Consider the following 25,191-nt stretch of genomic DNA (forward strand, 5'->3'; position numbering starts at 1 on the left):
TTTTAAGGTTCTATATAGAACCTTTTCTTCTAAGAGTGTACACAAAACCTTTAACATGTGCTTGTTGAAATCTATACTGAAATAATATGATTGTTATTTATTTTACGATTTGTATTTGTTTACATTGATATCAGACTTTAAGTAGCAGGTTATATAAGATAAGAGAGGAGAGCTAATTTAGTGAAGTTCTTTTGGGAATGGCAAAATTGGAAAGTTATTTTATTAAAATTTTTTTAAGTCTCGGGTTGAGGTTATGAGTCTGATATTGCACTCAGGTGCTGGAGGGATCTTGGTAATGGACACTAATGAGTATAGTAGGGCTCTTTTCGTCCCTTTCTTTTTCTTTTTAATGAAAGCCGTCAAGAGGATGCGTATTGAGGTCACTTGAAAGATGTGAACCCTTTAGGTCTAGCCTGCAGTTTAATGGATCTGTACATGAAAAGGACCACTGTGGTCCTGCTTGAACAAATGACTTGGCTTAATGGTGAGTATATCATGTGCTTGGATCCTTAATGGTTTGGTTAATAACATTGCATAATAGTCATTCTTCTGTCTATATGGACACTATAGACATAATGCACTTGTGATTTTTGCCACTTTATGAAACAGTCCTTTGTTTTGAATAATTTTTTACTTGTAAATCAAATACTACTCTTATTTGTATGTCAATTTAAACCTGTGTTTCATGTAGAAATACTTTAGCACTTGGGTAAAGTACATTTATACATAAGTCCTAGTGCTTGTTAACATCTAACAAATGTGCCAAATGTTTTCACGGTATGTTCTTTTGTACCTGGCCCGTTTTATTTAATACCATTTTCATGTAAGAACATGGAAAATAAATCAAGTCTAACAATGCAATTACCGAAGACCTCATGTTTATTGAATACTATATCTGTTAGCATTTCATAAGATTTATATGACTTTTTTTCCATCAGCATGACATCTTCAAGCACCTGCTGGTTTATTGTTTGAAATCCTCGCCACAACCATAGAAGATTAATGTTGAAAGCAAAAGCTGAGCGGTGGGACAAATGTGCTGTATTATTCATCATCTCTGCTTTCAGTCTGTTTGTTGGCATGTTTGTTTTGCAGTGCAAAAGCAGATATAATCTGTTTACTGACAGTTCAGTATGTGTGTTCCCAGGGAATCAAGCCCATGACTTTGGCGTTGCGAGTGGCAGTTGAGCTGGATGCCCATGATGTGGATGTTCTCTCAGATGAGGTGAATGATTTGCAACCATTTGTTCCACTTGATACAACTGTTTTCCTAATCTAAAAGCCAAAAAAAAAAACTACACCCAACGCTCTGAGTTTTCCGGTATGCCCTCTGTACGGACGTCCCTCCCATACTCCACCCTCCAATGATGTCAAGAGTTATTTCAGGAGGTGTCTATGACTCAGCAATCAAACGTCCAGAGCTCACTGGCGTCATGCAAGGTGTCTGCTTGAGAGCTACAAAAGCTGCTCAGATGTCTTTATTTAGATACCCCTTCACCACCGTTTTACAGGCTCTCATTAACCGCTGCTATGCCCTGTTTACACAGTCTGAGGTAATGAGTATGGGTCCCTTGTTCCTTACTCTTCAGCCTGATTAAGAACTTTCTTGGGCGTTTGTTCAAGGAGAAATGGTGGAGTGGTCTCTCTTGACTCATTTAGGCATGTCAATGGGGAAGCTATGAATCTTTGAGATTACTTTTGAGGGGTGTTGAACGAAAAATGCGATTTTGTTGGATACTGAATATTTCATTTTGAGTGCAGAGCGGGACTGTGCAGCCAGTCGCATGTGTCCGTCTACATTTATTGATTTATTTAAATGTATTTTATTTATGAACAAAGTTTACAGTTCCGTCACTCCTGGCTTGAAGTTTATTATAGAGTTGCTGAATTGGATTCAGCCTTGGAAACCTACAATCAGTAATGTCCTTTGAAGTCCCAGTGGGCTGTTTACCTCAGTGTGAGGCGGTTTAACCTTGAAAATGTACTCTCAAGAGGAAGTTTGACTGAAATTACAGTAAGCAGGGGTGGGGGGATGTTTGATCTCAAGTATGTGTGGAGGATGATGTCATAGTCCAGATGTTGGTAAACAAGAATTGCTCATCCTAAAATTAACATTTCATCTTCACGTGTTTTGTGAAACATGGAATGAAATATTTGGTGGAATGTCTAAGCTGTTCTTTGTCTGCCCGACAACAAAAAAGCCATAAAATCAGAATCAAAAAGAGCTTTGTTGCCAAGTTGGTGAAAAAATCTTCCAGTGCATAAGAAAGTACAGACATTGGGCAATAGAAATCAGTCCAGAGACACTGTATTACAAGTCTTTTGAAGCCATTCAACAGCCTGTGTTAATTTAATGTCATTCTTAGACACATTGCACCAGGTTTTATGTCATTGACTGATGCTCTCTTCCGTGACCAATCGCAAAATGGCAAGGTTGAAAAATGCGGCCATAAATGAAATTTGATAGCTAGTGCAGAGGGAAACATTATCATTGAAACTCAGCGACTTGAATATTGGGCTGTTCATGATATATTGATAAATATCATAGTGTTTTATGGTACTTTATATAGTGCTTTTGCCATTTTTAGAACTCTGTATAATAAATCACAACCCACTTTCTTTGTATGGAAGGCATAGTTTTCCGATAACGTTTTTTCACTGAAGAAAGATGATGCTACTGGGTTGGAAAAACATGACGCTGAGTCAATTCATTTTTGGGGCATACTTCTTTTAATAGAAATCCACCATTCTGTGGTTCAAACTCTCTGGTTCTCAATATGAGGAGATTCAGGGTGAAAATTGTAGTGGTGAGATGTTAACTCGGTCAAAAGTGCACAGCCCACTTTCCAGTCGAACTGAGGTGGAAGATCTCTGCTCTTGGCCAATTTAACACCTGACCACCATCCATTTGGCACACCGAACGAGATGACACTGTTAGGGAAGGGCACTCTTCTTCCCATGTTACTTTCTGCAGGATGGATCAGCTCATCCATTGGTATAATGGCTAACACCCATTGAGCTCTGCATATCGTAAAGGCAATTCAATATAGATGGAAATGAGATTAGACTGTGTTATTAGATCGCGCTTTTCCAGTTTGGCTAAGGCAGCGGGTGCCCTTTTACTATTCAAGGCTATTCTGCAGATTTGTCTGTGGGGAGCAGGTGCATAAGTTATTGTGTGCATTCAATCTCTTGTTTGAGGTAAACACACTCATGGGGAAATATATTTTTGAGAAGGAATACAATTTTCAACTGCTTTCGGAATTGTGCCTATTCATTAAAGTGCTGTCAGTCATTTTAGAAGATTTTTTTTTAGCTTGTTTTGCCCTTTCTAAATTTAGGAGAACTATGAGTACCACTTTAATATAAAGAAATCAATTATCAATGTTTTATTTTAAACTTTTTTCCATTTTAATATTTTTCAAATATAAATTTTTCTTGTGATGGCAAAGCTGAAATTTCAGCATCTTCAGTGTCACATGATCATTCATAAATCATTCTAATATGTTGAGTAATATGTATTAGTATAGTACACATTGCACCAGGTTGTCATTGACTGATGCTCTGTCACGTGACAAATCACCAAATGGCAAGGTTGAAAAACGCAGCCTCAAATGAAATTCGATAGCTACCGCAGAGGGAAACATTATCAAAATTTTAACTTAACAATATATGAATTCATTTAAAAATGAGTTACTAATGTATTATTTTGTTACTTTTAAAATTTTGGATATAATTAACATGGATAAAATTAAGTTGTCTATTAACTTCTCGATCTCAAACCTCGTCTTAATTGTATTTAAATGTACTGTCTAGATTTATTTAATCTGCATATTATGTCTTGTTTGTTGTTAAATATATTGCAATCAAATATTGCAGTGACATGTTTAGTTTATGTTTAGCCGTGTCTTCTGTGAACTGACATCTGTGTTTATAGGGTCTGATCCTGGGTTGGTTGTTGCAGATTCATTTCAAAGTGATTGAAACATCTGGGCCTTCTAACCGGGCTTGATGCCAGCTCTCACACATCAGCTCTCAAAAGACAGTCCATCACCCCTGAAAAGTGGCACCTGGGTGAGACCTGCAGTGCAGAGATTCAGTCTGTGACAGGTAGGCTATTATCAAAAAAATAAAAATCCTATTATAAAATCCTGTAATGGGGACGTTCCTCTTTTGGCCAACAATGATGCGTACCTCCCAACCTGAGTTTTGGCTGAAGTTTTTGCTGACATAATGCTGGTTCTTTGATAGTACATCATCTTGACTTGTTTGGCTTGTGAAATGAAAGCAAAGCAACATCTAGTAAACCAGGATCTGGAATGCCTTTAAATGACTGATGGATGTAACCTTCCAAATGGTGATTTGTTTTGAAGGTGTTGTCATGCTGTTGTAATTCTGACATCAGATCTGTTGTTGATGTAAAGGTTGTTTCAGGGCCAATTAAAAAGTCCTGCTCTTATTCATGTCTTAATTTCATTTTCTAGCCATTTTGAGGAAGATACTTTAAAACTATCAAGCTACAAGCTACAAACATTGAAGTAGCCTAAAGTGGAGCAACTCTAAAAAAGTTAGTAAAAAAGTAAATATTTCAAAGATGATGCAGAGGTTCAAATTAGTTTACTGAGAGACTATTGTTGGAAAGATTGTAATTTCGAGATGAACACACATGAATGTCACCACAAAGTAATGATTTGAGTTGGAAACTTGTCTTCAAATCCCGAGTTTCCAATTGTGATTTTTTTTTTTTTTTACAGTAAAACTAGCTAAGTTAACGTAAGCTAAGTTAGCGTAAACAAAATACAACAGTGATGTACAATTACAATAGCCTGGGTTTCCCCATTCTGCCTTGCCGCAGCGCGATTTTATTCGCGTTGCTAGGCAGTCTGGATACCATGAACCAAATTTTCCCCTGAAATAGGGAACCAATCACAGAACGGGGAGGGAGCACAGGCACATTTGATAGACATTCGTAGCACCCAATAATACGGCTCTGGGCATTCGTAAACCACACCTCAAATACGAGAAAATTTACATGTGGTTTCAAGACCACATTTCATTCTCAATGATACTTGGTCTGGCATTAGCCAAGCTACAATTACAATAGAATATATAAAGATTCCGTTTACAGCATCTTCAAAATAAAAACAAAGCAAAACTCACCTGATGAGAATTCTTTATTCATTCATTTAGTGGTACCACTTTACAATAAGGTTAATTTATTAATCATTAGTTAATGTATCAGCTAAAAATGAACAATAGGCTACATTTGTGACTGTTTTTGTTAATCATTGTTAACATCATGTTAATTCAAAGTGCATTAACTAATGTTAAGATTTTAATAATGTATTAGTAAATGTTGAAATGAACAAAGTTTAACAAATGCTTAAGAAGTATTGTTAATTCGTAGTTATAATGAACCTTATTGTAAAGTGTTACCAGAAGACGTGGGGTCAAAAATGTTGCTGTATTTTTTTGTAGAAACGGTACAAAACAGTTGCTTCGACCAAAGTGATTTGAACACAATTTCCATTTCTTAACTTGTTAATACAAACTTCCGAGGAGGATTTGAATGCACGTTCCTCTCCAGAATTGTATCCCTCTTGGTTCCTAAAGTGATGAATTGGTTGAAAGAACATTTAAGATTTAGTGCCGGATTACATATCCTACAACATTATTTAATCATGCATGCTGTCTCAATTCAACAATTAATGCCTTTTAAATTCATTTTAATCACATTATATAATAAGAAAGTCCCACCTCATTGATTTATGCACATTGCACCGCATGTCCCAAGGATAAAAATCTAAGAACGATATGCACAGTTATATATGCAAGTGTTCCCGTCGCTCTCTCTGCTGCAGGAGCTTTCAACAGCTGCTCATTTTAGACCGTAATCAAATGCCTTTTAGTTAACAGTCTCCCCCTCTCCTCATAATGTCTCATTGAAAGGCAAGTGAAGTATTCCGAGTGCTAAAGATTTCAAGTATGCTGGATATGCAATATTATTTTAGAATTTTCTAATGCAAGCATCTTCAATCTGCACTCTCTTTCAATAAAGTACCCATGATAAAGCACAAGAGATTCTGATTCTAATGTTCCTTTATAGAGACAGTGTGAATTATTCTGGTATGCTGAGATTACCCAATCATAACAGAGGTATATACACATGTGGATTTCTTAAAGGTACAGTAGCCTTTTAGACATCTATACGTATTTTAAAAAGTCAGAATGTAATGTTAATGACAAGATCATGGTACCAATCTTTTTGGTACCAATACAAAAAAAAAAAAAAAAAAACAATAAGTATTTGCTCTGACTCTTGTTTTAAATGATTTTGTTCCTTAATGATGCTGCTTGTTGTCATCTGTTGACATTGTACAAGCAGAATGTGGCGGTTGGTCGTTGTTGTATTTGTCCTGCCCCTCTTCCGCTGTGATTGGACAGTGAGGTGAAAAGAGACCGTGATGTGGTCTGTGCTCTGTGTTTTACCCAAAGTTCTTCAACTCTCTGTGAAAAAAACCCCCAGCCAACGAGACTCAGCGCCTCGTTACGCTCCTTTTGTTTTAAAAACATGGCCCTCCCATTGAAAAAAATTGTAAAAATACGCTAGCCACAGGAACAAAGTTCTTAAGGTTCAAACATTAACCTGACTTATTCTATGCAAATTCAATTGTACGTGGCTTTGTGGTATGAAAGGTGGGTTACTGGACTTCAGAATTAGTTCTTTATAGTCAGGCCAGGTCAGTGTAGCTTGATGGCTTTAAATGGGTTTTGGACACTTTTTAGCTGACAAGAAATGACACCATTAGCCATGCTGGGACCTATAGGCTGGTTTAAACTACTCTACACGGCAGGGTAGAATTGTAGGCTTTGTTATACCTCTGTTTATTAATTCAAAGAGGGATGGCAAAAGCAGTAGATCAGAGAGATCCTCTTGAAAAGAAACCCTTGTCCCTGTTTCTCAACGCCGTCGGAGTGCTTTCCAGCAGTGACCATTTCCATTAGCAAGACGATGATGGTGAGATCTAACTCTGCTTCTGTCTTCATTCTGCCTCTTTCTTTCACTTGAGCTCCATGTATCAACTCTCAAAACGTGTGGGGAATAGAACTTGCAAAGGAGAAAATCAGGATCAATTCATCATATCACATATACACTCTAAAAAAATCCTTTAAGTCCCTGGCCTGCTCAGAATTGTAACTGGTGTTTTGCATTCATGAGGCTTAAGCAGCTTGAGAAGCAGCACAATATATTTACCCTTTGTGTGAGTGTGTAAATATGTGTGTGTCTTTCATAAACTAGTTCTAAATTATAAAAATAGTGTATAAGTAAAATATGGAAGTCCATATAACAGTTAACATTCCAAGAATTCATCTCAATAGCAGTTGCCCTTCTGGCGCAGGACCCTGTAAGATCTGAAATGATACAGCTGTATTTTTATTTTTAATTGTGAATGACAGTGTACAGTATCAGTTTACTTGTTTTGCCTGTTTTGTTATTGTAGTTAGTTGTCTCCAGATGGACATGCATTATTCATCAGGACTGCAATATGAACAACAAAGCAGCAGGTGGCTGTAGGAGGCGTGTGTGAGGTCCGCAGTCCCACACAGCACATGCTTCTGTAAGCAGTTCCTCCATACTGGCAGATTCAAGATCAGTTTATCTCCACAGGCCAGTAATGCACTTGGAGGAGGACAGAGCTGAGGGACTTTATTTTGATAAAGCGTTTACATGACAATGATGTACTAAAAAACTGATTTTTTTTTTCATATAGGCGACAACTTTGTGAAAATCCGATCCCGTTCTCATCCTTTGGCGTCATATAGGTGACATTTCGACCCTATAGTGTCAATATAACACACAGAACCCAAGGCGTCATACAGGTGACTGGCATCCATGAGACGCAGACCCTACCCCAGACCTAAACCTACCCATAACAGTGCGTGTTAAATTGACGCTAAAGGGTGCCATGTGCATAGTATTTCGACGAAATGTCATATGGCGTCACCTATAAAGGATGAGAATGTTTTGGAAAATCCACACGAATCCGTGAAAACGATTGAAAATGCTGTATTATGCATGCCAGGACAGTAGTTGGCGATGATGTGAAGAAAAAATGTGAAAGACATGTTGCCTATCGACCATAGACAGTAAAAGACTTAACACATAATACGCATGCACATGATATCACCTTTTTCCCAAATTTGTGTTTTTGTAGTAAACATGGAGAAAATAATCCTAATTTTCAGACTTCCACTCGGAAAAATTTTCCCAAACCCTTTTTGTCATGTAAATAAATGGCCAAAACGCATAAGTTGTACGTTTGTATTTGAAAACTGTGTCAAGTCAAGTCACATTTATTTATATAGCGCTTTTTACAATACAGATTGTATCAAAGCAGCTTTACAGTGATAACATGAAAGTAGTACAACACAGATCAATAATATTGCTAAACACTAAATAACCCCAACTGAGCAAGCCAAAAGCAAGGCGACAGTGGCAAGGAACCAAAACTCCATCAGATTGGATGGAGAAAAAAAACCTTGGGAGAACCCAGGCTCAGTCGGGGGCCAGTTCTCCTCTGGCTTACATTCATATTGTTTATATATAAATATTAAATATAAATATTGTTTATGTATAAAACGGCGCCATAACATATCGCAGGCGTTGAGTCGTCTCTTCACAGGCGTTGGTCCTCTCATCACATGTGTCGTGTAATCATTTTCGTGTAAACGTGGCCCCTAAAGATTGAGGATTAAAAAAAATAATAATGATGTGCACGGATAATTAATTATAATAAATGCTGCAGTATTGCATTGAAAAAAAAAAAAGAATTGTCCATTTTGATTCCATGGTGAAACCTAACTGGATCTTGCACATTCATTTCACAGCTGATATTTTAAAATAGGCTGGAACACTGCTACTGAATCAGCATCATAGTCCAATTCCCGCATGACTGACTCTTATGTAGTCTGACAACACAACAAATTATTCAAATGAGTCATTTTCTTTTCTTTTTTTTGTAGCAAATCAGAAACATACAGAACAACCAGTGTAGCACGGATTCCACATGAATAACTCTTATGACCTGACTCTTTTTAGTGAATCATATAGAAAACAACGCAACAACACTAGTCCAATTACACAACAAATAACTTTATTGGCAGTTTTTGGTGGATCATAGACATGCAGTGCAACCAGTGTTGTCCAATTCCCAAACCAGTGACTCTGGCTCTTTTTTTTAAAACAGGCGCAGCAACTGTAGTTCGATTACACAGTGAATGACTCCAATGAGTTTGCTCGTTTTAGCAATTCAGAAACATACAGTGCAACTAGCAAAGCACAATGCCCCAAACAAATTACTCAAATTAAATTATTTTTAGTGGATCGAAAAAATACATTGCAGGAGTCCATTCCCTGAATGAATGACTCTTAGGTGTCGGTTCTTTTTTTTTTTTGATTCAAACATTTACAACTAGCTGGGACTTAAATTAGTTTAGTTACTGACTGGTTGTATATAAGCAATGAAATTGCATTCTTTGCATTCTTTTCTTCCCCAAATATTTCTACCTTAAAAGTACTTGAATAAGCACAATTTTTACATTCTTTACAACACATTCTCATCCCAAGACGTCATCTAACACGCTTTTGACCATGCGTCAACATCCAACGTTTTAGGGTATCCTTTAACGTCAGTTAGATAGCGTCATCTAACTGACGTTAAGGGGAACCCTAAAACGTTGGATGTTGACGTATTGTCAAAAGCGTCAGTTATATATGACGTCTTGGGATGAGAACGGGCTGTTCTTTACTATTCCAAAATCCCCACTTATAAGTTCCATTTCAGTTATGCTCTCCATCGCGGCTGTTTGTCAGCTCTCTAGGTTTTTAAAGTGTTATGTTCTTTGAATGATGAACTCACTCAGTGAAAACAACAACTAAAGCTCTCTCTGTCCTGGACTGCAATCCAAGTTATGACTTCAATCTTTGCAATTGCTCAATTTTTGCTTGCATCAGAGAGAGTTGTTCAGCTGTCAAATCACAGTGCAGTGTGCTATTATCATCCTGTATATTCACAATAACCCACTGTTTCTAACCTCTCAATGTTTCTTCTTTCCCGTATGGGGTCCGTTTACTGCATCCCAAAGCAGTACTACGGTAACATTGCCTCACAACTCACTGTGTGTTCAAAATGTCATTGTGCATCTGGAGCTCAAAACAGAGGTATAATGTTCTTCTTTGCAGCTGCAGAAGAGGCGTTGGCTGTAGGATATTAGAGTGGCGGAATTCCACGGAGAAATATCTGGATGTTCCGTGATCTCCTATTGTGATGGTTGGCTCAACTCGAGAGAACTGCCTTTCTTTTATGCCAGATAAACAAGCTCCACCATCACTATAAATTAATGAAAGGAGCCATTCCCGATGAAACATTGAGTCAGTCTGGTCTGAGTGTAAACACACCAAAGTCTGACATATTGTACATTGTTTTTGTTGCAGTCTGCCTGCCCCGTTGGGTGGAGGCGTCTTCCAGCGCCCCTTTCTGTAGACGAAAAATACGATACTTCCAAAATGGTATGACTGCGATGGAAAAAGCAACAGAGACTGCCGCGCTGCAGGCTCACAGACTCACTGACCTTCAGACAGCTTTTATCATTAAAGAACCATCAGAGCCTGTGAAAGGTCCTTACCTCTGGATAAAACCCAAATAATAATCAATCAAAAGGCTGACCGGCCAAGACACACAAACACAAAGCCCCTGTTTTCCCACAGAGAGTGGAGAACTTTTGCCTTGAATGTATACAGCATGAAACTATGAAACTGGCAAGTTTGTTTTACTTATTGTTCTTAGCCCCCCTTTTTTGTTTTTTTGACAGAAAGTTGTTTTAATTATATTTATAATCTGTCAACCTTTCATCAACATTTCAGCCCTTTTTAGTGCAACTGTTGCACACTAATGAAAGTTAATGAAAGGGTGAGAGGATGTGAGTCTGTATTTGTGGCCAGATGGATGATAGAGGTAAATTACTCAATCCATTAAGACCTCCACCTGTTTTCTTCCACGAATAGACATAAAGGCCACAACTTAAAGCTCTGTGCAATGAGGTAGGTGTGTAGCAATTGATTTTTATTCACTCCACCATAAACCAGGGCTGGATAATATAATATACAGTAAGTGAGCACTCTGCACACAGTAAAATAGCCCACAATGCAGTGCACTAGACTTCTAGTGTGATGAGTGAAATGTGAGTATTGGCCTTTCAATTACTTTTGGATTTGTTTTTGAGAGTCTCTTATGTTCACCAGGGCTGCATTTATTTGATCAAAAATATAGTAAACAAAGTAATATTTTGACAGAACTATTTTTAAAGGTTATATATATATATATATATATATATATATATATATATATATATTCTTAAATGATTAGTATGTTGCTAACCTCATGTTAACATGATTTGTATGTTGCTAACCTCAAGTTAGCATGATTAGCATGTTGGTAGCATCATGTTAGTATGATTAGCATATTACTAGCATCATGATTAACATGTTTGTAGCTAGATGCTAATATTGTATTAATCGCTGTAAAGAAAGTTGCTGCCTTCATTTTGAATTTACAGTGCAATCAACGTAGATGTTTAAGTCATTTCAACTTAAATTACATTAAACTGACTTCAAAAGAGTTGAATCTTAACTTATGAAAAAAAGCTTAGCATTTTGATGAGTTAAATCAATGTCAAAACATATTTTGTCATAACTTCATAATCATGATTTTTTTTTTACAGTGTGGTGAATTTTCAGAATTACGTCTTGTCACGTGATCCTTCAGGAATCATTCTCTTGTTTGGTGCTAAAGAATGAAAATTTTAAGTTCATTGAAATGGAAAAAGTGAGTTAATACAATAAAAGAGATTGATTTAATCATCAGAAACTTGAAATATTATGTTATCTGAATTACATAAATTATTTAAGTTGATTTGACAAAAGAAAAAAGTTGTGATTACAAATCATGAAAATATTTTTTTTACAGCTGTATCAAACAGTTGTGCAGCCAAATATCTTTGTGTAACCCATTGTTTTTAGGATTATTAGGTGAATAGAAAGTTCACGGAAGGAACAGCATGTATTCATTGCAAAACCATTGAAATTTTGTTTTTATTCTTATATTATTTCTGTCACACAATTTTTTGAGGGAACAAGGGAGGGAAAAAGCACTGTATAGTTGAAATTCCCCTTTCAACTATTTATTCTTCTATAACCATATCGCTTTAGGCAGGGGCTCCATTGAGATATAAAACTTTACAATCCCTTGAATGGCTTGTCTTATCAAAATCTTAACTGCAACAATCCACACGACAATCACAGCAACAGTGTCACTAACATACCACAATTTACAATGCTGTGCTTGTGCACTAAATTTACATCACATGACTTCCTGCCTAACTGTGCAGCACACATTTATTTGGTTTGCGGTAATGTGCAGTTCATTATTGGAGGAGGAACAAATAATCCTATATAAGTATAACATTCATGTATATCCTTTGCCTCAATGATGGCAGGATATAAAAGCAGGCCAAATGCATCCAGATGTTGGGATCTGGGCTTTACTTTGGGATTGTCTGAGTCTTGTCTTGTCTTTCTGCAGCTCTTCTAGTCTGTGGAGGAATTCCTGGCAAGACAAGACAGAAATCGAAACCTGCCGCTTGATGAATTGAAGGTATGTCAGGAATTATAAATGTACTCCGCATTTGCAATGCTTCTTGTGTGTATTGCAACATGTAAGTAGTTAATTTAGTAAAATTACTTAAAAATAAAATTACACACTAATTCACACATACACAAATGCAAATGGATAAGATTTAATTTTGAGAAACTCTTTTTGACTTGACTTAAATGTGAAAAATATCAAAATATTTTCTTTTAGTTTCCGAAATGAAGTCTTAGAGATTTGGAATGACATGATGGTGTGTAAATGACAGACAGAATTTGCATTTTTAATGAATTCTCTTTACTGACAGTTATTGAAAATGTTCTTTTATTTAATTTTGCTTATTATATATATAATTGTAAAATGGATTGCTGTGGACTTTGATTAGCTTATGTTCGCTGATGTGAAATAATACATTGACTTATAAAGACACATTTTATATGCAATGCTTTATCATCTGGCACAATAATGTAATGTCTTTGAATCATCTTCATTTTCATAACTGCAATTAATTGAAATTAAAAAGCATATCATATAATTAGATTAAATATGCACATGCACAAACAACTCAATGTTTTGTGCTTTCTTGTGTAAAATGTGCAGATATAAATATAAAAAAGCTGTTTTACTTTGTCTCTCTGATTGATGACCTCCTTCAACCCGTTAAAGTATATTCCGGAAATTATAGAAAGAAAAATATCAGGCTTCAAATTTACTTTTTTTTTTTTTCATAAAGCCTAGCAATACACTGCATTGTTGGAGTGTAATCAAAATGAAAAATATGTTTACCTGGAACCTTTAAATTATAACTTGTTTTGTGTGCACACAGTTGTGAGCATGTAAAGCTGTTTTTATTAGTTGAAAATACAGAGGAAGATAATCCCTCCAGACACGCTCAGCTCTCACTCGCACAATATCTGGCAAAAGCAGGCGGAGTGAACAGATAGTCCTCCCATCTAATGAAGGCAAGAAGGAAAAACAGACACCTTCAGTGTCCAGATGGGAGTCTAACATCGTTTTCCATTAAGACATTCATTCAGTTCATAATAACCATCGAAAAATGTCTCCACAACAGTTGGATTACCTCACACAGATGCTGGATATTTCTGGGGGGGTTAATGAGATCAAATTAAATTACCCTTCAGTGCCTTTGAATAAAATGCTATTTCAGGTCATGGTGTGTTTAAAATTATCTTAATGTGAGCATTTAGTGAAGTGCTTGCGCTAAATGTAAAATCCATCTTGAGATCAAGATAAAGGATTTTCCACAGATTTGATAGTCTTACCTTGACTCTGAATCGTGAGAATTCATTTTATGGGGCAAATTTGCCCTCTAAAATATCCTACAAAACATACCAGTATTGTAGGCTATCATAAAGCAACTACTGTATGTTTTAATGTTTTCAAAATGTCTTCTTTCATGGTTTACAGAAGAAAGAATACAGGTTTGGAACATTTTTATTTTTGGGTGAATCACTTTAATGAAGAAAAAAGCCTTATAGTATATTGAAAATGAAGACACACCCATGATTTGTTTATATTTAAACTTTGTTTTTCTGCTCACATCAACTGGCATATTTTTATGGAGATTTTGCACTCTTTGGCCCAAAGACAAAACATCAGTGCCACATTAATGGAGTCGACCATTAGCCTCCTAGTGGCAGGCCTGATAACATTGGAAATGATTGCAATGATATTAAGGTCAGAAATTATCCATGGCTTGGGGCAAAAATGCCACTGAGAGTGATAAAATGCCCCAAATATTTCAGATATGGGAGCAAAAGTTCCATGGTTTGAAATATTTATTGCCATGGGTTAAGCAACCATATAGTGTCTGTTTGAATTAAAGGGATACTCCACTGTTTTTTCATATTAAACTATGTTATTCCCTTAACTATAACGAGCTGATACATACCTCTCTCGTCTCTGTGCGTGCACTCAATCGCTCTGGTGCGCGAGACACTTTTGATCAACTAGCCCAGTTCATTCAATAGGGGCCAAGCAGAGAAGCGACCAAACACTTCCACGTTTTCCCTATTTAAATACAGTTACACGAGTATTTCGAAGTGCTCCCAAGCACTTGCTGTGGTATTCCGCCATACAATATAGCTATCCATTTTACACGCTTACAAAAGCGCAACCTTTTATTTTGTGTCAATGTCCTAGGTCGAGTTACACTGCACGAGAAACTGTATTTAAATAGGGAAAACGTGGAGATGTTTGGTTGCTTCTCTGCTTAATTGGCCCATATTGAATGAACTGGGCTAGTTAAGTGCTAGTTAAGTGCACCGAGACAACAGATGTATTTATCAACTAGTCTTAGTTAAGGGAATAACATAGTTTAATATGAAAAAAAAAAAACGGTGGAGTATCCAACCCGATCTCTCGGAAATTCGTACAAATTTTACGAGGTGGCTAATTCGTAACAATTCGTACGACCTCACTCGTACGAATTAGTACGATTTTGCTAAATCGTACATATTTTACGAATTAGCCAATTCGAATGACCTACCCCTGACCCCGCCCCTAAACATAACCGTCACGTGGGTTTAGACAAATCGTACAAATTCCACTTCTGAATCACTCGTACGAATTCGTACGAATTGGTCGTGAGATAGCGTAGGAGTATCTCTTTAAAGGATTCAATTGAAGTGTTTGACATAAACTAGCATTCAAAAGTTACAGGTCAGTATGTTTTTATTAAAGGAGTTAATGTTGTAGGCTACTCCTATTCATCGGGATGCATTCATCGGGATCAAATATCTATTGTACTCCAATTCATCGGGATCAAAAGTGACAGTAAAAACATTTATAATGTTACAAAAGATTTCTCTTTCAAAAAATGCTTTTCTTTTGAACTTTCTATTCATCAAAGAACCCTGAAAAAAGAGACTTCTTTCAAAAACGTTAAAAAAAATCTGACTGACCCCAAACTTTTGAAAGGAAGTGGTTGACATGATGTGTTTCACATAAAGGTAAAAGGAAAGAAAAAAAAATGATTTCAGCACCCTAATCAGCAAGTCCATTTCAAGACACTGTTTAATACATCCAGGATGAAATCATTGCAGAGCAACAAATAAACCCCAATAATATTACAGGCACAACAGAACAGATTCATAAAACCTTATTTACGCTGTTTTGGCACACAATAAAACGTTTCATGTCTGATTGGAGCTTTCTGAAGCCCATCCAACTCCTTGATTTTCATTGTCATTCTTTTCTCAGAGGTTCAATATTGAAATAAACAAGAAGAGTTAATGGTTTTGCATTCCGAAATTATGCAAAAATTGTGTGAGCACAAAACTCCAGTGGAGCGTCGACATAAAGAGCTGGAGATTGAAAGAGGAAGGCAGAGCAACAGCCTCAAGCTATGTTCACTCCCTCTGCTGCCCTTATGGCCAGAGATATGCTTGTTCATTTCCCAGCAAACGTCTTCCCTTCTGTGTTTTAGATGCATACTGATCCTAAGCTTTTCCTGAGGCCATTATATTTGGACCATATTTTTAACCATTTATGTTTTCAGTGTGTTGCCCCATTTAAAGGTAACTTTAAATATTAAAATGTCTCATCATAGTGTGTGCTGTTGACTGCATTATTATGAGAGACTCTTTGTTTATGTCTGCCATGATGCCAGTAATAGATCATATGTCAAAACAGCAGTAGAAGAGAAACCTTCAGCAATAAATAAATATGATATTTAAAGTTCTACCTTTCGAGAGGTATGTCTAAAGTTCTATCTTTCGAGAATTTGCGAAATTGGTTTGGACATGGATCTTTTCACTCACAGTTTAGACTGAAAGAATCCATGCATGAGATTGTATGGAGCAGCTGGAAAGAGAATTACTCCAGTGCAGAGTAGCTTATATCACAGAGTAGGTTATATCACAGCAGACAATGCATTATTTTAAGAGTAGCTGTTGTCAAATAGAAACACGTGAGAAAAGATAATGTGATGTGCTTTATCAGTATTACAGGTTTCATATTTCAACTATAAAACCACACTGTAAAAAAATATTGTTGGTTTAATTTTAAAAAATGAAGTACCTTGGTTGCCTTAATTTTAAGTTCATTGAAATGGAAAACTTGAGTTAATACAATGAAGGAGATTGATTTAATCATCAGAAACTCAAAATATTATGTTATCTGAACCACGTTAATTATTTAAGTTGATTTGACAAAAGAAAAAAATGTTGTGATTACAAATCATGAACAATTTTTTTTTTTTTTTTTTTTTTTTTACCATGCAGAAGCGTTCTTGGACTGTTTTTAATTACTGTTATTACTGTTATTATTGTGAATGAATCTGAAGTTCAGACTCGAGCAGATGAAGTGCCTGTCGTTAGGGTAGTGATGGCAGGTTATCCTGATGCTGGATCTGCATTTTTCAATCTTTTATAACAAAATGGATAAGAGATTTTGTGGCAAGCCAAGAAACCACAGTGTACAGACAGCAGGATCAGAATTTTGCATTAGAAAGTCAATAGGATTGTTAGCTGTCCCCAACTGACAACAAAATTGCAAAGCAGCAGCTTCCTTTTGGGAGAACAAGAGTTTTATGTATACAACATAACATAAACAACAAACAATTAATATGCCCGACAAGCTGTCACCACAGTTTTTGGAATAAAAATCCCAACAATGGTAACATACCTTACAGCGAAATGCAAATCTTCTTCCACATAGGAATACTCCATTAAAACTGTTTCCCAACACTATAGCCCTTATTTGATCAAACTTGCCCTCACGCTGGGTAACCAGCAGTGCCTCAATTCAATAAGGTGTTGAATCAGAAAAAAGTACTGACACCGCATTGATTCATGGACAAGAGACATTCCAACATGTCATCTGGCATCACTCCCTCCCTCCCTGTTCGGGAGCACAAGAGAAGCTTCAAACCTTATATGATTTATACATGCCACCTACATCTCACAACACACTTTGACACAGAACCAAAACAAAACAATTTGCGTGCTGAAAGCCCACAGGTAGAACATGAATATTTCATGAAATCAGGAGTTGATTAAGTATGGGCCACAACATTCTTACTAAAGGAACCATTCCCCACAAGCACAAGTGGAATCTCTCCATGCACATTAGTCAAAACACGAATGAAAGATGTGAAATTTTCTTTAGCCTGGTGATCCTTCTATGGCTTACTAGTGTTAAAAAACTACAATTATTGTAATTATGATTCTTAAACCACCTCTGACTGTCATTGCAACATACCAGCATGTTTCATATCTGCACTCATTATGGAAGTAAAGGGACTGCAGTGATAAGGTATTTATCAAGAGGAAATTAATGAGCTGTCATCTAGCCTAAAAGCAACAAACATGAAAATTTGCCAAATCATTTAAGAAACTGATCGCGTGTGGATACCGTAGCTTAATGCAGCTGCTTTTTGTCACTTAATTATTCAACCTCATTTGTCTTCTGTGAGTGAGAGAAAAACATGTGCTAACGTTACAAACAAAGGTGATGTAGTTTCTTTCTCAGATAAAGTAAGAAACTCTTGCTTGGTGAAAATTTTCGCCTCAAAATGGCTGGAGGCAACAGTGTTTGCTTTTATATTTCGAGCACATTCCTGTTACTCGAGGTCAATGTGGAGGAAACGTTCTTACAAAGACGTCAAGAACTCGAAACACATTTTGTGAATGTGTAGACACTGCTATTAAACATCAGAAGCTTATTGAAACATCTCTCCTGAGATTCTGACCCTCAGCTTGTAATGCCATTAACAAGGCAGTGCAGTGTAGTTTAATGAAATTCCAGCTAGCTAACCTATTTTACCCCAATATGAGTTTCTAGACATGAAATCAACATGAAATGAAAATTTGGGTTCTTAATACACCTCTCTGGTCTTGTTCGTTGTCCTTTTTCATCAAAATGTAAGGACTTTTTTTGCCTCCAACAATTTCTGGCTGATATCAAGGGCTCAGGGTTTGGCTACTTGGAAAATGCTGTAAGTAACAACATCCTCTGTGGTCATTGACTACCAAAAATAGCAGTGTATTCTGATCTGAATATGTACTTTTCAAATATTTAATCAATATTTAATGGAAGATATTGCATTTCTTTTTCTGCTTCTAGGGTTTTCTTCCAGCTGAGGCGATGAGATGGGAATTCTTACCGATGTCTTTCTTCAGGTATTTTAGTCCTATACTCAAAAGCCACAAAGCCTTGATTTTTCAACACCTTCACCCCAGCCAAAAGTCTAATGTCTAGACTCTTCATAATCATTGGCTTGGATGGATGGATGGATGGATGGATGGAAGGAATACTGGTTGAACTGATTTTGACTGATTCCTGATTTTGTCCCGTGCTTTCTGTGTTTCTGAAAGACATCCAAGGCTTATTAGCTAATTTGATCAAATCATCACATTAGGAGCAAGAAGATCAGAGGTCTGGCTTGAATCTGCTCGACCCCATGAACATACTGTACCTTCAACCCTGCAACCCAGTGTTGGCCTGACATATGAGTGTTCTAAATTTTTCCTTCTTTTCTTTTATGTCTCTTTCTCCCTCTTTCATCATGTTTTGTCAGGCTGTGCTGCCCACCCAGGTCTCCCCCACCATTATGTTGACAGATGCCTAGCTGGAACAAGAAACTGGCTTCAAATAACCTCAGAAGTAGGTTAATAATGCACTGCTTATTAGGCATGTATGAAGCTAGTCGATTCTGCGGAATTGTGTTCAAATCACTCAACACATACATTTCTGATTTATCAGGGGGGTAATTGTGACATGTTTTGGTATTTGCTTATTTATTGTTCAGTCTAAAACATTAAGTCTCTATAAGCAATTATTTGACATTATCAAGCTTACATTTATTTAGCATTACATGTACATGAATCATTGAAGCTTCATGCAAGGAATTCACTATTTTCCCACGTTAAATGAGATTGCGTTATGCACTTGCAGAGTTGCAGTATATCGAATTTGTGTTGAAATATTCCATGAAATGGGATAAGTTACCAAACTTTCCACGTTTGCTAATGTGTGCGGTTTTACCGGATGTCAGACCCTAATATCTTCCATAGTCATAATCGGCGAAGTGTGTGCATCAACTGAGTGGAAAAATGTTATGCTTGTCTGAGCGGTTCCTGTCAATGTGTGTGCTTCAAACACAGGATATGTTTTAATGTTATTTTTACCCATCACCCCTGCTGTTGCTGTACATTGGGTTGCTTTTGTCAGGGCTGTGGTTACGTGTCACATTGCTAAGAGAAGTACTCCAAAACACAGTGTTCGGGACAGATGGAGTATGCACGGCGCTGATGAAGATTCCAGAACCTCCTGCTACACCCACTTCCTTTCTCTCCCCCTTTCTATTTCTCTCTGGGCTTTCTCATTTTTTCCCACAATTTACAAGCCCTTTAACACCAATGTATCACAAAGATATCCCACTTACTATAGGCCACACCAACATGTTCACCGCTGGGTGGTCCCATATATGGGACCTTTGGGTGACACTGAGTTTTTCCTGCAGGTTTTCATTAGAAAGAGATAAAGGGATTAATGAGAGATCAGATTGTTTAGGGCGGCAACAACATAAAACTTAACAATTATAATACGTGTACAATATTTCATCTCTCTGCACTGAAAACAGAAATTATAAACGAAGAATTAATCAAGGTCACCTTTATTCATTGATTGTCTCCCTTATAATATTCATATTTTATTGGATATGCAGTTGGATCCAAAAGTCTATATTAAAAATCTGGGATTTAACCTAGATATAACGAAAAAGTTTTATTATTATTATTTTAATGTTTATTATGCAGCTTGAGTAGCCTATATGGCTTTTCATTGAAGCAAAATGGGACCTTGCAAATACTAAGACAAGGCTAATTCATATTTCCAGTGCAAGCTTTGCAAAAATGCAAACTAGAAACATTTTGTTTGTTCTCAATTACTTGCAGAACTGGCTGGTGGGCCTATGATTAATTGTGTTTGTGGCCCATCAACTACTCACTAGGCTATATGAATTTTCTTCCATTTATCAACTAAGTCAGTGTTGAGACAAAATTAGCTTCATTTCGATGCTGACGTCACTGAAAATAATGATAACTTGCGTAAGTCCGAAGTTGATTCAGTAGGCTTACTGCTCTGATGGATTCAGTTCAGTGTTCACACCGATTCAATCTTGGTCAAACCACAGACTCATATTGGCTGTTAGTTATTTTATTTGTAGACTACTTATTTCGTGACTTATAACTCGTCCCCAAAAGCATTAATAATAAAAAAATATTAATATTTTCAATACAAATTGCAGAGTGACTAAATGACTCAAAACAGTAATTTGTTCGTGAATCAGATAGCCTACATTATCTAGTAGCCTACGTTTTAACGCTGGTCATAAAAGCAAAGTTATTGTATCGGACTCCAGTGGCGTTGTATTCTTGTTTTCACGCTCAGGCCGCGAGGGGGCCAACTCAATAGAAATAATGTTTCTTAATGTTAGTAAGGAAACAGACTTTTATTGCATCACATTTAAAATGGACAGACAACAAACCGAGGTAAAATTACCTTTTATTTAGCCACTGATGATTCAGCAGGGACGGAACGGTCCTTGTTAAACTTGAAAAGCGCGCAGGAAGAATTAAGGATATAGTTAAGGTATATTACAGTATATTATATTAAGGTATAGTTTACAGCAGCCCTAATAGCAGTCCCAGATGTCTCCAATGCTGAACAATTGGCTTTTATGCACACATAATACACATTGGAATGGCCCACCATATTCTGAATAGTTGTAAACTGTGCTAAAAGGTGTTTTTTTTCTTTTTTTAAATCAACCTAAAAGTCAAGGAGACCGCATGATTCACATTCATCTCATATGGTCCTACTTCTAATGAAAGTGCCATGTGACTCAGATTTACAGAAGCTTTCCATTTTCCAGCAAAACAAGTATGGTATGTATTGTGTGTGCGTGCGTGTGTGTGTATGTACAGTATATATATATATATATATATATATATACAGTATATATATATATATATATATCCTGCAGGGTCACACCCCAGGGTCATGCCATCTCTTCTTGTTGAATGTGTGTCTGATCAATTTATTCTTGAGATCAAACGAACAAAACAAACTACTCCTGTAAGCAAGTCAGTTCTGTCTCTTTCCTTCTTTTAACCATTATCAAAAGAGTTCAGAATTATGCGACAGCAAGACAAACTCACACAATTTTTGATAAATGTCATTGCACTGAATGCCTCGAATTAACTGGCACACATTGACTTTGTTGATGTTCATTAGTGCTTTGGATTCTGGCACATTTGCTTCAAGAATTAATCCTGCGTTAATGCGCATTTAACGGTGGACCTTTTTTGCTCCAGTTGAGCAAATCAAAACAGAGCATCTAAATGCATTTGAAAGCATGCTAATCTCACTGTCTCATCCGCCTGCTAGAAGTGTCTAGTCCTGGAAAGAGAAGTATCAATTACAAGGATCAGAGTAAAAACTCATTTGTCTTGCCTGCACTGCTCTCCTAAAGCCTGGTCATTAGAGGGGCCTCATTTGAGCCCTGGGTCAGAATCCTGATCAGGTCAATGCCTGAGCAACATCATTTAGACACATTAAAAGACAAAAACTGCACCGCTGAAATTCCTACCAAGTGACACATTTATGAGACCCTGCAGATAAAGGACGTGGCTGCTGTTTAAGTAAAACATTGAAGAAAATGCTTTGCTTGGCCCCGAACAGTGGAATTAATTTTTTTTTTTTTTCCCAGACTTCTTATGTCTTGTGTACATACCACATCCCCTCCCCAACTCCATCACTAAAGCCAAGTACCCCTTCAAACCTGAATTTTTGTGCAAAGGCTTTATGCGGAGCATCACGTGACCAAACCGGAAAACGGGTCTCATCGCATCCGCTTGTCAGAGAAAGTGTTAACGGCCGTAAGAACTGACTACGATATCTATTGATATTTAAGGTAATCAGCTAACCTAACTAGTTCACTTTGTTATTGGCTTTTTATTCCATTTAAATATCTAAACGTTACTGTGAAGAATAAAAAATATAAAACGTTTAAATATCAATCTGCACATGTGAGGGATATTGTTTATGCTAATCTTTGCTCGCTCCTTTTAAGTTATCTTGAGTAAAACCGCAAAAAATTTCATGAAGCACATACAAAAGACCTGTACCGGAAGCGATAAGACCTGTTTTACAGAGAATGCGGAAGTTGTGCATAAAGCCTATTCTTATGTTAAATTGCAACAATTTATACAAGATTGGTTTTAGGAATTGCATTGTGAAATTCTATCCCATTCATTTGTTCATTCTTTAAAATGGAACTGAAAAAAATGACATTTATCATGATCAGTTGTTTAATTTATTGACCTAATGTTATGCTGTAGTTTATGTGTTATTATTTTTAATTGTTTTTATTTGTTTATTTGTTTCTGGATGTCTTGAACTAGACAGGACATTAAGCTTGTATATCACTTGAAGATTGGAAATTTGGGATTGTGCAGTGTGCTCTGATTCCTTAGAAAAGTTGTTTTCCTGCCTGATTTTGATGGTGTAAAACAGAGAATTAAATTTGAACTTTTGCTATTAAAAATCAAGGAATCCCATGCAGCCCAGGTGAGGAAAAGTAACACAAAAGTTTCCATAAAAAAGTAATGCAATTAGTTATTGCAATGTTGTAATAATGCATATACTTTTTAAAGTAACGTTTCCCAATGCTGGTTTTAAATGCGTTTTAAATGCAAATTTAATCAAGTTATCAGGTGGAAGACACAAACTTGAGAGACGATGTAGGCACAGTGTCTTTGTTTGAACAAGGATGACCCTTGCTTCTAAGAGGTAGCCTACATGTTAGGTCCTTTAAAACAGCGTCGTAGACGTCAGCTCGTCATGGTGTTGATTTCCAGAAGCCCAAAGTATGCTTGGCTTTGAAGAGGGGGAAACCTGAGTGCAAAACAAGGTAAACAAAACCAACTCCTAGTAGTTAAGAACTCTACTGAGTTTGGTTTGTTTGTTGTAAGGATTTTCACACAAGTGATTGGGAAACCCAGCTGAGCTTTATAGACATGCCTATTGTTGAATGTGTCTTTTATATAAGATTAGCTTCAGCTGCAGCCCGGATTTACTGTATTTAAGAGTAAAATTAAGATTGCACATGCCTACTCTTTACTTGGACATAAAATGAAATTTTATGAATAATATATATATATAAAGACATTATATAATATCAAACTTTACCAATAATTTAATATTTCTTAAGAATGTAATTATGAAGGAATTTATATTTTGTTTATATTATCATTTGTTTTTTATTTATACACTTGCTTGTCTTTTTGCATTTTGGCAGTATAGCCTCATGCAAGATACAGTTTTACAGTGCAATCACATGCTGATGGTCCAGGAGGAAAATTCAATTCTCAAGATATGCATAATATACTTGACTAATAATAAATGAGATTTCAAGCTAAATACTGTGGTGTTTTCAAATAGTATTTGATTGCAAACACCAGGAATTGTTCTTATGCTAAGATTGTACTTTATGAATGGGCTGCTTCATAAAGTCACGGTATAGAGTTCTCCAACTTTGTCCCTCCCCTTTAAAATTCTCAACGCACACTAAGCTGCACTGTGTAGGCTTGAAAAGGCAAGTTATTGGCTGTAACTTCTAACCTGCACGCACGGAACAACATGATTCCCGCAAGGTAAACTTTTTTTTAAACCCTTTTTATTTAGTAACGTCAAGAGCGCTCCTCACGCGTGGGCTATTATAATAAAATAAAATCAATCGATGCTCTGAATAATAACCACAAAAAGTTTTATGTTCCAATAGCAGGTTTGTAAAGTTAGACTATTGACAACATTGGCTGCACATTGTTTTAAACTTTTTTGTTAATGAAAAGTTGAACTGAATCAGAACTACTGCATCTGCTGGAGCGCGCGCTTGAGGTGTCTTTATGCATTTGTGACAGCTCTCTTACCATATTTTATAATAACGGGTAATCACGGATTTTGCCGCGTTAGGCTACCAGATAGTGATTGTTACTAAATAAAATGATAATAGTTTAATATGGAAAGTTTTTAAAACATACAAAATCTCCTGTCAAGTAATTATTATATTTTGATGGCAGTGTTGCGGCTTTTGTTACCACTTTCATCGAGTTTTGGCAGAAACTGCTGTTATACTCGTTTGTATAAGAGGCATGTGCAGTCTTTTAAGTTTTAATTCAATTTAATTTGCCCTATTCCATTTTTATATGCTTACATTGACACTTTAATGTTTAAAGTGTATGTATAATTTAAATGTGTAGCTTTTGTTTTGATTTTTCTTATTGATATTTAAAGTATAGTTTACCCAAAAACTATGTCATCATTTATTCACCCACATGTTGTTCCAAACCTGACTTTCTTTTACCTGTAGAACATAGAAGTTTTGAAGGCTAAAGGATACAATACAAAGATTCAAAGTCCAACTGTGCAATTTGGGTTATGGGGAGCTTTGTGGTGA

At 36.4% G+C, this 25,191-nt stretch overlaps 1 protein-coding gene and 1 long non-coding RNA gene across 4 annotated transcripts in view; both read left to right on the forward strand.

Annotated features, from left to right (window-relative positions):
• The first annotated feature begins 12,588 nt into the window (after positions 1 to 12,588).
• On the forward strand, positions 12,589 to 18,878 carry LOC148970462 (uncharacterized). Its single transcript, XR_016148365.1, has 3 exons — positions 12,589 to 12,713; positions 18,598 to 18,666; positions 18,795 to 18,878. It is a non-coding gene; the product is annotated as an uncharacterized LOC148970462 (long non-coding RNA).
• Positions 18,879 to 19,036: 158 nt separating this feature from the next.
• fbln2 (fibulin 2) overlaps positions 19,037 to 25,191 on the forward strand; it is a 55,559-nt gene continuing 49,404 nt past the window's right edge. For 2 of the 3 annotated variants that reach the window (XM_039673933.2, XM_039673934.2), the window contains exon 1: positions 24,303 to 24,388. The gene's annotated coding sequence lies outside the window, so the exon portion shown is untranslated. Of the gene's footprint in view, positions 19,107 to 19,248; positions 19,335 to 24,302; positions 24,389 to 25,191 lie in introns of those variants that run through there. The other variant, XM_089124958.1, reaches the window with a different exon arrangement.

This window comes from Pimephales promelas, chromosome 21 (genome assembly GCF_988280905.1).
Source record: "Pimephales promelas chromosome 21, fPimPro1.hap1.1, whole genome shotgun sequence".
Taxonomy (NCBI): Eukaryota; Metazoa; Chordata; class Actinopteri; order Cypriniformes; family Leuciscidae; genus Pimephales; species Pimephales promelas.